This window comes from Anser brachyrhynchus, assembly GCF_964034855.1.
Source record: "Anser brachyrhynchus genome assembly, chromosome: 26".
NCBI classification, from domain to species: domain Eukaryota; kingdom Metazoa; phylum Chordata; class Aves; order Anseriformes; family Anatidae; genus Anser; species Anser brachyrhynchus.
Window position 1 is genome coordinate 2,843,148 of NC_137719.1, and position 12,384 is coordinate 2,855,531.

Below are 12,384 nucleotides of genomic sequence, written 5' to 3' on the forward strand. Positions count from 1 at the left end.
GGACGGTGCAGAAGCCACAAGGAGCACTCAAGCCTCACTTAAGCCCCCGAGATAGAAGGGGAATTTTCTGGCTCGGGGCATAAAGGCGAGTGTCACGGTTCGGAGGAACCTCTCGGCAGGACGAGCTCCTCGTCCGTCCCCGCCACAGAGATGCCTTTAATCTCAGCTTAAAATATTCTGACGTGGCGGGGGAAAAAAGGAAAAAAAAAAAAAAGGTCCATCTATATCCTGCCCCGCAGCAGCATGTAACAAGGGGGCTGTGTGTTTGTGTCCAGCATAAAAGACTCCGGCCGTGTATTTATCTTGGATTGTGAACGTGAAAATTAGTAACAGCGAAAACATCGCCTCTCGCGCTCTCCGCCCCCTTCCCCGATTGCTCGCACAAACCCAAATTGTAGCCGCCGGGATGTTTTTGGCTTCTGCTTTGAAGGGAGAAATCAATCAGGTGGCAGCAGCCAGCGGAGGCTCAGGCGTCCCCCTGTTTATTTTCTTTACGTATGGTCCCAGGATAAGTTAAATATTTCCCCCAAGGTCAGTGCTAACTGGTGCGGCTGCTCAGGAGCTCACGTTCCCCTCCCGCAGGCTCCCCCCCCCCAAAATGTGGCGAAGCCCCCGCGATGCTCAGCCCCCAACCCCTTTCCCCGCCACCCCAAATTTTGCCCCTGAGCCAAGCTGCCCGTGCTCCCACGAGCTGGGGCTGGGCTCGGAGCGCATCCACCCAGCCCCTCCGACGTTTCCTCTGGCGCGTAAGCCGCCTGCCTGCTAAAAATGGGGGCCTTATTTCATTTTTTTTTCCTGGCTTTATCTTGCAGCGACCGGTTCTGTTTTTCTGCCAGCTTAAAAGGCTCTTTCATAGCCGGTATTTTCCCCTGTGAATGTACATTTTATTCAAGTCTTTTTTTTTTTTTTTTTTTCCTAAATAACTTCTTGGGGTTTTGTTCCTTACCAGACATTTTCTTTAGCTCCCCAAATTATGTTTATGGACATTCTTTGCAGCGAGCCTGTATAAATAAAGGATTTTTTACCTACGGGCTCCTCAGCTCAAGCCCGGCCCTTGTCATCGCCACTAAAAAGGGCTTTGTTGGCTGCATTAACGAAGCTGGTTTCGGGCTGGCACCTCTCGAGCTAGTGTCAATAGTGCAACGGGCTGTTAGCAGGAGGCTATGTTATATATATTTATCTTCATCCAGCAGCGGCAGGGCTGGAATAGGGGCTGCCGGCTGTGATGCCGAGCGAGCAAAAAACCTCTCTTTTGGTGCAAGAGGGGAAGGTGGCAAGGACAACGCTCAGCAGGGCAGGAGCTGGCCGTGGGGTCCCCCCGCCAGGTGTTGTGGCTGCCCCGGGGTTACGGGCTCGCTGCGAGCCGCTGCGGTCGCCCGCGGCCGAGCTCATTTCCCCCGCGGGTTGGTGGCACCACACAAGGGGCATTCAGCTGCGGTGGCGAGCGACCCAGCTCGCACTTGTGCGCCGCTCCCGGCTGCACGTCGGTCCGTGCCCTTAAAAATCCCGAGGCTGTGGGGTGGTTTTCGCCCTCCTGGGGGGGCGGCCGGGCTGCTCAGGGAGCATCGCGGCGGGTGGCTTTGCAGTGGGACCCCGTGAGCAGCAGCAGTGGGAGGTTTCGGGGTGGCTTTGCTGCTGGAGCAGCTCCCAAAATGCTGGCTGAGCGCAGCGGGCAGGTGCCAGGAGGCTTGGGATACCCTCACAGCGCAGGTGGGACCCGCTGGATGAAATACCCGAGACGTTTAGGCAAGGTATTCAGGCTAGGGAACCCTTCCCCTGCCCTTTCTCCATTTCCAGAGTAAACGGACCTCAGCGTTCACCAGGGGAAAAGGAGCACAGAAGCCAGGACCTGCGGCTGAACAGAGCCCTTCAGTCTCCAGGCCATTAATCCGCCGCCACGCAAGGCGCCGCGGCAGGTCACAATGCACGGCACATGCCCGAGCTTGATGCATTTGCCCTTGTTCTGCTTGTTTATCCCTCACTTGCATTGTGCCCGTCCAACGCCGCTCGCGGCGCTGAGTCAGCACCCGCCAGAGCAGCGGGGCCACCTTCGGTGCGACCCCGTCCCCGTGCAGCTCCTGGAGGAAAATCGCGGGCGGCCGGGGCAGGAGGACGATGCTGGATGTGGGAACGTGCCTCTGCCTCCCCAAACGAGGAGCTGCCCCGGGGGGAGGCCCCGCGAGCCCACCGCCCACGGGGCTGACTCACAGCCCCCCCGTTCCAAGGAGGAGATGAAGACGAAGGGCTGGCAGCGCCCCGCAGCTCCCGGGACGGCCGGGGGAGACACGGGTGAGTCAGCCCGGCAGGAACGGCAGGAATTCCTCCTGCCAGCCCTACCTGCCCGGGGAACTCGCACACAGGTAGAACAGGTCCAGTTGTTCTCCGCTGCCATAACTCCTCCGGGATGAGAGAGACCCTGGAGGGGATCAGATGCTCCCCAGCCCTCGGAGATCCTCCGAGATCTCGCAGCACCCAACACCTGCGTTGCCTGAGCAAGACAAGCATCAGGAGAGAGAGAGGGCTTGGATCTGCACCAAAGCCCAACAAGATGTCAGTGCACAGGTATTTTCACACCGCCTTTACACCCCGTAGCCTCCTGCTTGACTGGAACAAGCCTTGAACTTGGCTCAGGGGTGGGAAGAGACTGGAACGAGCCTCCTACAGACAGGAAGGCTAAGACGTGAAGGCAGCCACGGGGCTGTGCCACCCACCAGGAAGGCTTGTGCCAAGCACAGGAGGTGACACCAGGAGGCTAGGCCGGTGACAACGCAAGGCTGGGTGCTAACGGGACAAGGAGCTCCGTCCCCATGGCCGAGGGACATCCGAGGCTCATTTTAAGAACTGCGCAGGGTCTGGAGCCCTCCTGCCAAGATCTCACCGAGGGACACGGAGCCTGTAATAAAACATTTGCCTGTCAGGCAGAGCTGCCTGGGGCACGGCCCCGCGGTGCGGAGCCAAGGCAGCGGCCGGCAGCAGAAGGATGGGCGAACATTTTGGCTGGAAGAGCCGGGGAGCCCCGCGCTCCGCTCACGTGGCCGCCGGGCTTGACAACACTGAGCCGATTTTGCTCGCTTGCAAAACAGAAATTCGCCGCTGGCCCGGCTCCAAGCCTGGAAAATTTCGAGTGCACGGAGCAGCCTTGGCAAAGCAGGGAAGCCGATGTCAGGGGCTGCGTGCGCACGCACGGAGCCGCACAAACCCAGCCTGTGACCGCTGCAGCAGCGGTGCCACGGCACGGGGTGATGCAACCACCTGGGGACGTGAGTCAGGGCCGGGCTCTGTCGCAGCCCAGCAGCTGAGGACGTGGCCCGGGGAGTGACGGCGCTGGCGCAAGAAGGGGAATTCAGGCAGGGAGAAGGGAATGAGTTTTCTGGGGATCGTTGCTATTTCGGGGCGAAGCTGCAATGGTTTCCTGGCGTGTGACGTCGCGCCTCAGTTGGGTGACGGCTTCTGCCCCAGCGCGGTTTGTTTCACAAGAGCTGCTCCAAGAAAACACCCACATCAGCGCCTGCTGTGCCCGCCAGAAGTCACGCAATGGCTGCTTGGTTTGGTTTCCACGCCGTAAAGGTGCCGGGAGCCCTCCGTCCTCGCGGGGCAGCGAGCAGCAGGTGCAGCCCCAGCAGCAGAGCCGAGCGCCCCCAGCTCCGACCCGGAGCCCTGGCACATGCAGCCGGGCACCACGGCTCACCTGCGCACCCTGCAAAACTCCCTCGCAGACGGCCTCGAAAGGTCAGGCAGCATGAGAAAACCCCCTAAAAAATGAATCCTTTTCATCTGCCGTCACACCAAGCACAGCAAAAAGCTTGCTGCATAGATCTGCGCCACCCAGCCCCGCTCGGATGGAGGCGCGGATTCGGCGGGCACGGTGGCAGCGTGCGGGGTCCTGGCAGTGCCGGCTGCCCCTCGCTGGCTGCCCGGCCCTTGGCAGGGCCAGGCATTTAAACGGGCTGAAAAGGAACCGGAGCACAAAACGCCGCACAGAGCATCACAAAGGCGGCCTGACGTCAGGGCGCTGGGAGGTGAAAGGCTCCGGGCCAGGAGAAGGGAAGCTGTGTTTGAAAAATGACAATTTCTGTCTAGGAAATGCAAGGGCCGTGAAAGGAGCCCTTCTTCGGGGCTCTCCAGGAGCCAGGGCACAGAACAAGAAAAGTCTTTGAACGGCTCTGTACGCTGCTCGGCAGCCTGCCAGGAGGGCTCGCGGGAGCCCGGCGGAAAAATCTCTGCAGGCTCGCTCGGGGAGACACCGAGCGCGGGCAGCCCCAGGCCGAGCTCCTCCTGCGGGGCAGGGAAATGCCGTGAGCACCCGGCTTCTCCCCGGCTCTCCTCTTGTTTTTGCAGGTATGAGCTCTGGGGGATGCTCTGATCCCATCGGGAAGGGCACTACAGGGAGCTGGGGGACAAGAGAGAGGAGGAAAAAAGCCCTCCTTGACCATACGCTCCTTGGTCAGTGGTAGGTTTGCCTCGACCCAATGTTGTGCCACTAATGAAGCGTCCAGAAATGATGTCCCATTAAAAAGCGCGGATCATTCGGAGTGAGACACGGATCATTCGGAGTGTTTTAGATAAGGGCCATGCATCACATCCCACAAATGCTCTTGAGATGGGGATTTGCCTGCTGGGCTCCCTGGTATGTGGGCTGTTTGTGCAATGCCTCATCGCCGACATCGAGGTGATGCTGAAATGCCAGGGCAGGTGGGACAGGGATGGGGAGCAGCAAACAGCACCCAATTCCTTCCCGTGGGCCCTAGGGGGACCCAGCCTGAGCCACAGAGATCACTTCCCTCAGCTCCACCTGGCACAATTCCCATTTCTCTCCTATTTGCGCCCCCAGACACCATTAGCACCTACCAACAGAAATTAAAAGACAGAAAAGGACCTGGCAGGGCTGCTCAGCTCGCCGCAAGCTGGGGCTGCTCCTCAGAAAACAGCCGCCAGATGAGCCGTGGTGGCTGGCAGGACATGAAAGGCCACTTCCCAAAGGTCTGCGATTCCTCTTTTGTAAGTCCCGCTCCACTGAAAAGGGAACCGAGCGTGGCCTCGGGGGTGACCTGCTCGCCCCGGCTGCCCTGAACTCTTTGGCCTCCTGCAAAGTCCCTCGGATGCCAGCCCAGGGTAAGGTTTAGCAGGAGGCAGAGGTTTTATGTTTTTTTGTTTTTTTGTTTTTTTTTTTTTTTTTTTTTGCAGGCTGGGCAGCTTCAGGCCTGGCTGCAGAGCCAGAAGCCATGGGGGGCACAGGATGACAGGCCAGCCTGGGGGCTTCCCCAGCTCTGGGCGCACGCAGCGGGTTGCTGGGAGGATGGTGCCATCTCCTGGCACCGCAGGGCTTTCCCCACCCGGCACTCACACCTCAGCCACCAGGAACCAAGGGTGTTTTCCCCTGCGAAGGGCCAGAACTGAGCTCCTTTGACACAGGCAGGGAAACTGAGGCACAGAGCAGTGCCACCGCTGTCCCACGAGCGCTGGCAGCGAGGGAGCTGCAGCGCGTCCCTCTGCTGTCACCTGGGGACCCTCCTGCCACTGAGCCCAACCACACCGCCCGTCCCCTGCATCCCACCTCGCCTCTCGGCACGGCTGCGTGTCCGCGGGGCGGTCGAACCTTGGCTGCCAGCGAGCGGCCATCAGGCTTTGGGGGATGCTGGAGGAGCAAGAGTCAGCACAACGCGAACTTCAGGGTCAGGTTCTGCCTCTCGCTCAAATCCTGAAATAAATCGAGTTTTCTTCGAGACCTCCGAAGAAGCGACACTAGGAACAAGTCCATCTCCAATGTCCATCTTGCTCTTCGGAGAAGAGATCCTCATCTTCCTTAAGCACAACCTCCCAGGCATGGTTCAATAGCGGAACTGCAAAAAAAGCTGCAAAAAAAAGATTAAGCTTTTTAGTTCAAGCTGAAACAAAGCAGGCATCTTTGGGGGTTGCAGAGAAGGAAAAAAACCCACCCCAAGCACAGAGCTGCAGGCCAGCCCGAAGCTGGTGCTCGCACTGGATGCCGGGCTCAGGTTGAATCCCCTGCTCAGCTTCCCCAGTTTTCCTCCAGGGCTGTTTCCAAGGGAAAAACTGCTTGGAAACAAAGTGCTCCCCTCCTAAATCCCAGCCTGAAACGCTGGAACACTTCCAAAATGCATACTTTTAATTGTCAGATTGGAATGTTTTGACATTTACAAGCATTTTCTCCTCTTTGGCCGAGACTATTTGTTGAACTAAAAGCAGCTCCGCAAAAAAAGTTGCGGTCCTTTTGTCGAGAAACATGCATTGGGTGCAAATGGAATAATTACTTACAGCGTACAGGCAAGTGATTCATCTGTGCCCTGTTTTAAAACAACGTGGGAAGCTGTCCCCTTACACTCCTGTAATACCTTATAAATTGCCGGGGATATAAGAGGGCTCGGAGGTACGAGAGGCCCGTGGAGAGCACTTGGAAGGAATTGTTTCCATGCATGAATAATGCAATACCATATATATATATATATATATATATATGGTTTTTTTTTGCTTTGCTCCTCAAACTTGCTTTAAAGTTCAGAGGAGCTGGCAAGAGTCCACAAGACTGTAGTATTTCCAGCTTAGATTAGATTGAGAAACTTGCCTGTGCAGCACGGCTGCTGTTAAGCAACTCCTGCCCCTGGAAATCTGCTGGTGGCTGCTGCCAGCGCGCCCTGTCCCCAGGAGCGAGGCCTCGTCCCTTCGGGGGACCCAGCGGGGGGCGGTGGAGATGATGGCAGCCCCGACCTCTGCCATGCCCCCCATGTTTAGTGGGATGGCCCATGGCTGTCTCTGCTTCACTGGCATCTTTTAAATGCCGCTTCGGTGCATTGAACTCATTCAGCTGCAAATAATCCATGTATTCTCTTGTTTGGTGGATTTTCAGATATTATACATTGATTTTGGGGGGAGAATGAGCCAGATCATTGCAGTTCTCCAGATAGGGAGGGGAAAAAGGGGTAAACCCCGGAATTCACTTATAGGTACATCACAGGTAGAAACACCCACGGCAGACTAGGGGTGCCTTCACCCGGCACAAATGAACCGTGGAGGACTTCCATCACAGCTTTGCAAGGATTAACTTTCACCCTACACAAGTTTTCCGGATAACCATCGCAGCTTTTCTTCTTTAACAGCTTTCTGCCGTTCTTACAAACCATCCCCCAGATCCGGGGCACACTTCTTATCATTAAATATGTAATCGATCACTAATAAGCCCAAACGATCCAGAGGTAATGATAAGCTTTTGGTCTCTTTTCCATCAGACACTCATCCCCATCAGGACGGAGCAGTTCACACGCGCAGCTTTCCTGCTTTTCTCCTCTTTTTCCTTGCAAGGCACAGCAGAAAAGGGTTTCCCCATCCCTCTGCCACTCCCTGGTGGCTTTCTAATGAAGAGGCAGGAACAAAAATGAAGTGAGCTCTGCGCGTGACAGCGCCCTTAGGAAACTCCTCCCGGGGTTCACAAGGTTTGCTCTCTGCAATGCAACCCGGTCCCACACGTCACCAGCTCCAGGAAGGGCAAAGTCCGCTGCCGACGGCTGTCCCAGCTACCCCAAACGCAAGCCACGACAGCACACAAACCTTCCTCGCCGCCCGACGTCACCCGGGAGAGCAGGGCACGGCAAGAAATTCTCTTCTCGTTAATCAGCCGGGGAATATCCTGCTTCAACAGGGCAGGCAAAGCACACTGCGGGCAAGGAGCGTGGCTGCCGTGGCACAGAGAGCTACTTGTAGCACTAATAACGACGTGGAATAATAGGCCTAAAAAAAAAATAAAATAGGGTAGGTGATAAAATGAAGCCCAGGCTTCAGACGCGTATTTGCAGGTTTGGATGCTGGAGGAGGTGGGAAGGGGATTTACCTGCTAAAACATGCAGGCTGCTCTCTCTAGCTGCCAGGAGCTGAACAGGGAGACCCAGCCACGCTTGGCATAAGGATTTCAAGGGGCCATACGCACACACGCTCCCCAAAGTGACGCCACTCGGGTTTCTCCCACTTCTCTTGCAGGATTCTGGCAGCCAGGGGCTGTGGCCAGCCCCGGGAAGTGCAGTGTCCGTGCAGCCCTTACGCGATCATCAGGAAGGATTTCTTTACAGAACCCAGCAAATCTTAACCGGGAATTTTCATCCACCAAAGGGGCTCGGAGCTTTTGTTCTACCTGAACAATGAAATCATTTCTCCCTTATTAGATCTGTACACACAACCCCAGGTTGCAAACACGGTAACAAACACCAGCACCGCTGACAAGTAATAAACTTCAGCCAAAGTAAAAGCAAAACACATACAGCGGGAGAAACATTTGATTACCCTCCCTTGCCACATCCAAATTAAATTCTTGCTACAACCAAAGAAAAGCTGGAGCCGTATTCAGAAGCCCAGAACAAAAAAGAGCTTGCAGAGAGAACAGCAACGAGCTGAGCAGCAGCCTGACGCGCTGCAAGGTGCCGCTCTGCAAACGCTGGGACCAGCAGCAGAGATTTTATAAAATCTGTATTTTAAATTCTGCGTTTGCTGAACTAGAGGCATCCCGTCCTACAAATCCTGCTGCCGTTCCCAAGCCTGCTGCAAGATGCTGCTCTGCTGGGGGGGTGTCGCCTGCGGTGCTGGGGTCACCCTGGCTCCTCTCCCAGGGGAGCACCCTGCTCTTGCTGCTCCCTGGGGCTCAGCACCCATGCACCGGGGCTGGGTGCCAGGTGCCAGAGGTGCCTTCAAGGGATGCTGCCAGGCCGATGAGCCGTCCGAAGGCTTGGGAAGATGACAGGCATAAAGGAGGTTTGCTTACACAGCCAGATGTGTCACTTCCTCCACACCTTCCAGCAGGGGCGAGTCCACAGTGTCCTCAGGGAGCATACACAAACCTTTTATTTCTTTCCCGCTTTATTCCCCCAGAGGAGGTACGAGAGTGGGGGTTGTGGCTTGAGGTCCTCTGGGATGCAAAAAGGATCTTGGCTGACTTTAGATAACTACAGCATTTTGGGGCTCTGGTCCTTAAACCTCGCTGCTTTATAATGCAGGCTCCTAAAATGCTTTGGGAAATTCATTAATCTAAAAGAAGGTGTCAGGACAGCAGCTTCTCTAGAGATAAATCCTCCCATTTCGCTGCTGTAGCAGCGTGGTTAGATGAGAGGCAAGGGGTTGCAGCTTCTCCCCTCAAAATGTTTTGCAATAATGGTAAATGCCATTAGATGTCAGTGTGCTCTCAGCTGTCGGGCAGGCGGGCTCTGCTCAGGAGGATTTAAGGCAGATTGTTTATCTCTGTGAGGTAGAAAGCAAAACCCAGCCCCTTCCTTCCACCCAGCTTCTGGGGGGTCTCTGTCTTACTGCCTCGTCCCGAGCGGGACCGAAATGCAGCCCTGGAGAACCCAGAGCCTGCTCTGCTTCAGGAAACGAGGGTATCTGCAGGATGGTTTACAGCAAAAAGAACAAAAAGGGGTTGAATGTAGAGCATGCAGAGAAACAAGATTTGACTCAGAGTGGCCAGCATTAAATATCAAAGACTCATTACTACATTTTCTAATGCTGCTGTCTTGCAAAGCCCAAACTACAAATCAGCTGCTCTTCAGCTGCCTGGTTCTGCAGCCAACTTAATGCCACGGGCCATGATCCTGCAGGGTGCGAGTGCCTTCTCAAGGTCACTGCAAGCTTCAGGGCCCAGAATATCGTAGGACCTAGGTCTGGGCACCCCTAATGCTTAGAAACCAGGGCTGAGGCCAGGGACTGACCTTTAACAAAGAGGCAGCCTTCGTCCAGCACCGCGTGTCCCTGAGGTCCTCCCCTGCTTAGAAGCACAGGAGATGAGGCCGGCCAAAACCTCCAGTTTTTGACTCCAGGAGCTGGAACTTGAAGAAAGGGTATGTAAAAATAGAGCTGGGAACATGAACACCTTGTTAATATCTAATCCTGAAAGCAAGGGTCAGTCGACTGACTTGTAAGTCTGATGAAAGCTGCACTGCTCCTAACGGTGCGGGTTTTACCATCGCAGTTCTTCAGCGTGGGAAGTGAAAACATCACTGCATGACCCTCGGAGACAATCCCCCCACACCAGCAGACTGGGAAGGAAAAGGCTGGCTCTTGCTTTTTTTTTTTATGTATCAGGAATTCAGAGGAACAAACCAGCACAAGAGTTGCTTTGGCTGCTGCAGAGTTGGAACAAAACGGTGACGGTGCATCTTGCTGCTCCTTGCCACTTCCACGGTTAAAAGCTCCAGGTATGTGGAGACTTCGGTGACAGTGGCATGGAAGCTGGTAGCAGAGGGAGTTGTCTTCACATGCAGAGCAGTTTTGAAACCTCCTTTCTCCTGAAGGGATACGTTTGTGCTGTTCCTTCCACCCACTGCTTAGTATTATCACATTTCACAGGAGTGTGAAGTATCTGAACAAACAGAGCTGGGGAGCTTTGAAAAAATGCTACAAGCACCACCTACACCTTGCTGCAAATGTCAACAGGAATCAAGAAGTTCATTTCCTATGCAAGCGAAGTCTTCAAAGCAAGCCCCCCTCCTGTTTTCAACCAAAGGGAAATGCTGCTGCTGACTGCATTAGGCTCTGGAAAGACACAGGTGGGATAAACAAAGGAATGTAAATTTGGCATCCAGCACTCTTTCATTAGGTGGCTCGAATCTCCTGGTTTCTGACAAAGCTCCCTTTTGAGTGTCTTAATTTGCTTTACCTTGAGATGGCTTCATGTGAACGCCGGTCCTCTCGTGGGACCAGCCTGGTGCTGGGTGCTCCTTCCTCTGTTAGGTTCGGTCACCGGTGGTGGCTTTGGCCGGAGTTGGAGCTAGGTGAAAGCTCATTTGCAGTGCCAGGGTTTGCACCTAGTGTTTAGGCTAGCACAAGGATAAACACACCAGGCGTTAGGGAAATGGAGCCTTTTAACATTCCCGATGACTGTCCATCCATTTTCAGTGAGATGATGATAATGCGAAGGCTGTCATCACGTAGCTGTCTTCCTGTCGCTCTTCAGAAGAGTGATTTTGGAAAGCATCATCACCCTATACCACCTTGACAAAGGTCTTGCTGTGATTCTCTGGGAACCCGGTGTTGCTCAGATGCACCCCAGGAGGCACGACAGCATTTCAGTTGTTTCGGCGTGGGTGATTGTAATGGTGTCAGCAGCATACGTTGCTAATCCAAACCTGCTTATAGAAACTGGGGGATGCTTCAGAGCCTGCAGCATCCCCTCGGCACCCTGGTATGGGACTGCAGCCTTTCTGCTCCCCTCTGATGTGTCCCGTTCCCTTTGATGTGGCGGAGTGAGCCCTGATAGGGATGAGCAGCCTCCGGCAATTGCACTGGGAAAATTAAACTTCCCAGATCTTGAGAACACACAGCAGAGAAAATGTGTGAAAAATTGAAATGACAAGGTTATTCAGGTCATTTCTTTAGACAGCTTCAGCCTGGATAGGTGGCAAAGTAAGGAGAGCAGCTGAGATCCCTCTCCTAACAAGGAGGATTTACAACATCTACTTGAAGCCCAAAGCACTCTCAATTCGTGGGCCAAATCCTAAGTTTTGATGGGCATATCCCCACTAGCTGCTTTTTACCTTGTTTTCCCCTTATGTCCCCAAGTCCTTGCAAAGACTGGGCCCTTACCACGCCATCGCTGTCACCTTAACAGGGCTGCTGATGTTTTATGGGCCCGTTCTGCTTGTTCCAGCAACACATGGGTCCCGAAACAAGTGCCGGCAGGTGGAGCATCCTGGGGCACAGGCAAACGCCAAGCCTCTGAACTTCGCCAGGGATAAAACATAGTGCTGTGGCTTCTCAGATCCTTAATGGCAAAAGCATGAAGCCAAATAACATGCGGTTTGTTTTAAAAGAAATCCTATTCTGTTTGATTGGAAAAAGTGAAAAAATCACAAAGAGCTCATGCTGCCTGCACTGTGTGGGAGGACCCAGACCTCAGCATGGAGACGTGGAAGAGCTTAATCCTACACCTAGAAGGCACAGCTGACCTGTTTCAATGGAGCTGGGTATCAGTGCATCTGTCTCTGGAGCTCCAGAGAATTAATCATTCAAAGTATTTTACATGCAGACTACTTCTTTTGTTGAAGTGGAGATTTGTGGGAGAAATCCAGCTGTAAAAAAAAGCTTTTCAGGATTTTATCAGAGCCTGGAAAGCAACTGTATTTCATTTAATTAACTTCTAATTTTCTGTATCTGTTATTTGGCAGAAGGGTTGTGTTTCTCTCTCTCTCTTTTTTTTTTTTTTCTGTAAGGAACATTGGAGGAGTATTTCTGACAGGAGTGGAACAGATGCAGAAAGTTTCCCAACTCAGCTCCATGTGTATTTTTATCATGGAGGTAACATAGCATCATCCAAATACAAATAGGCAAAGGCTGTTAGATAGGAGACCAGTAAATTGGATCATTTTCCTAAGCTGCTCGCTTAAGGGGCCT

General features: G+C 54.0%; 1 long non-coding RNA gene across 1 annotated transcript; it reads right to left on the bottom strand.

Moving 5' to 3' along the window:
* Positions 1–4,879: 4,879 nt before the first annotated feature.
* LOC308182993 lies at positions 4,880–10,531 on the bottom strand. The gene is made up of 2 exons (XR_013942189.1): positions 7,844–10,531; positions 4,880–7,743 (listed from the first exon to the last, which is right to left on the bottom strand). It is a non-coding gene; the product is annotated as an uncharacterized lncRNA (long non-coding RNA).
* Between the last annotated feature and the right edge of the window lie 1,853 nt (positions 10,532–12,384).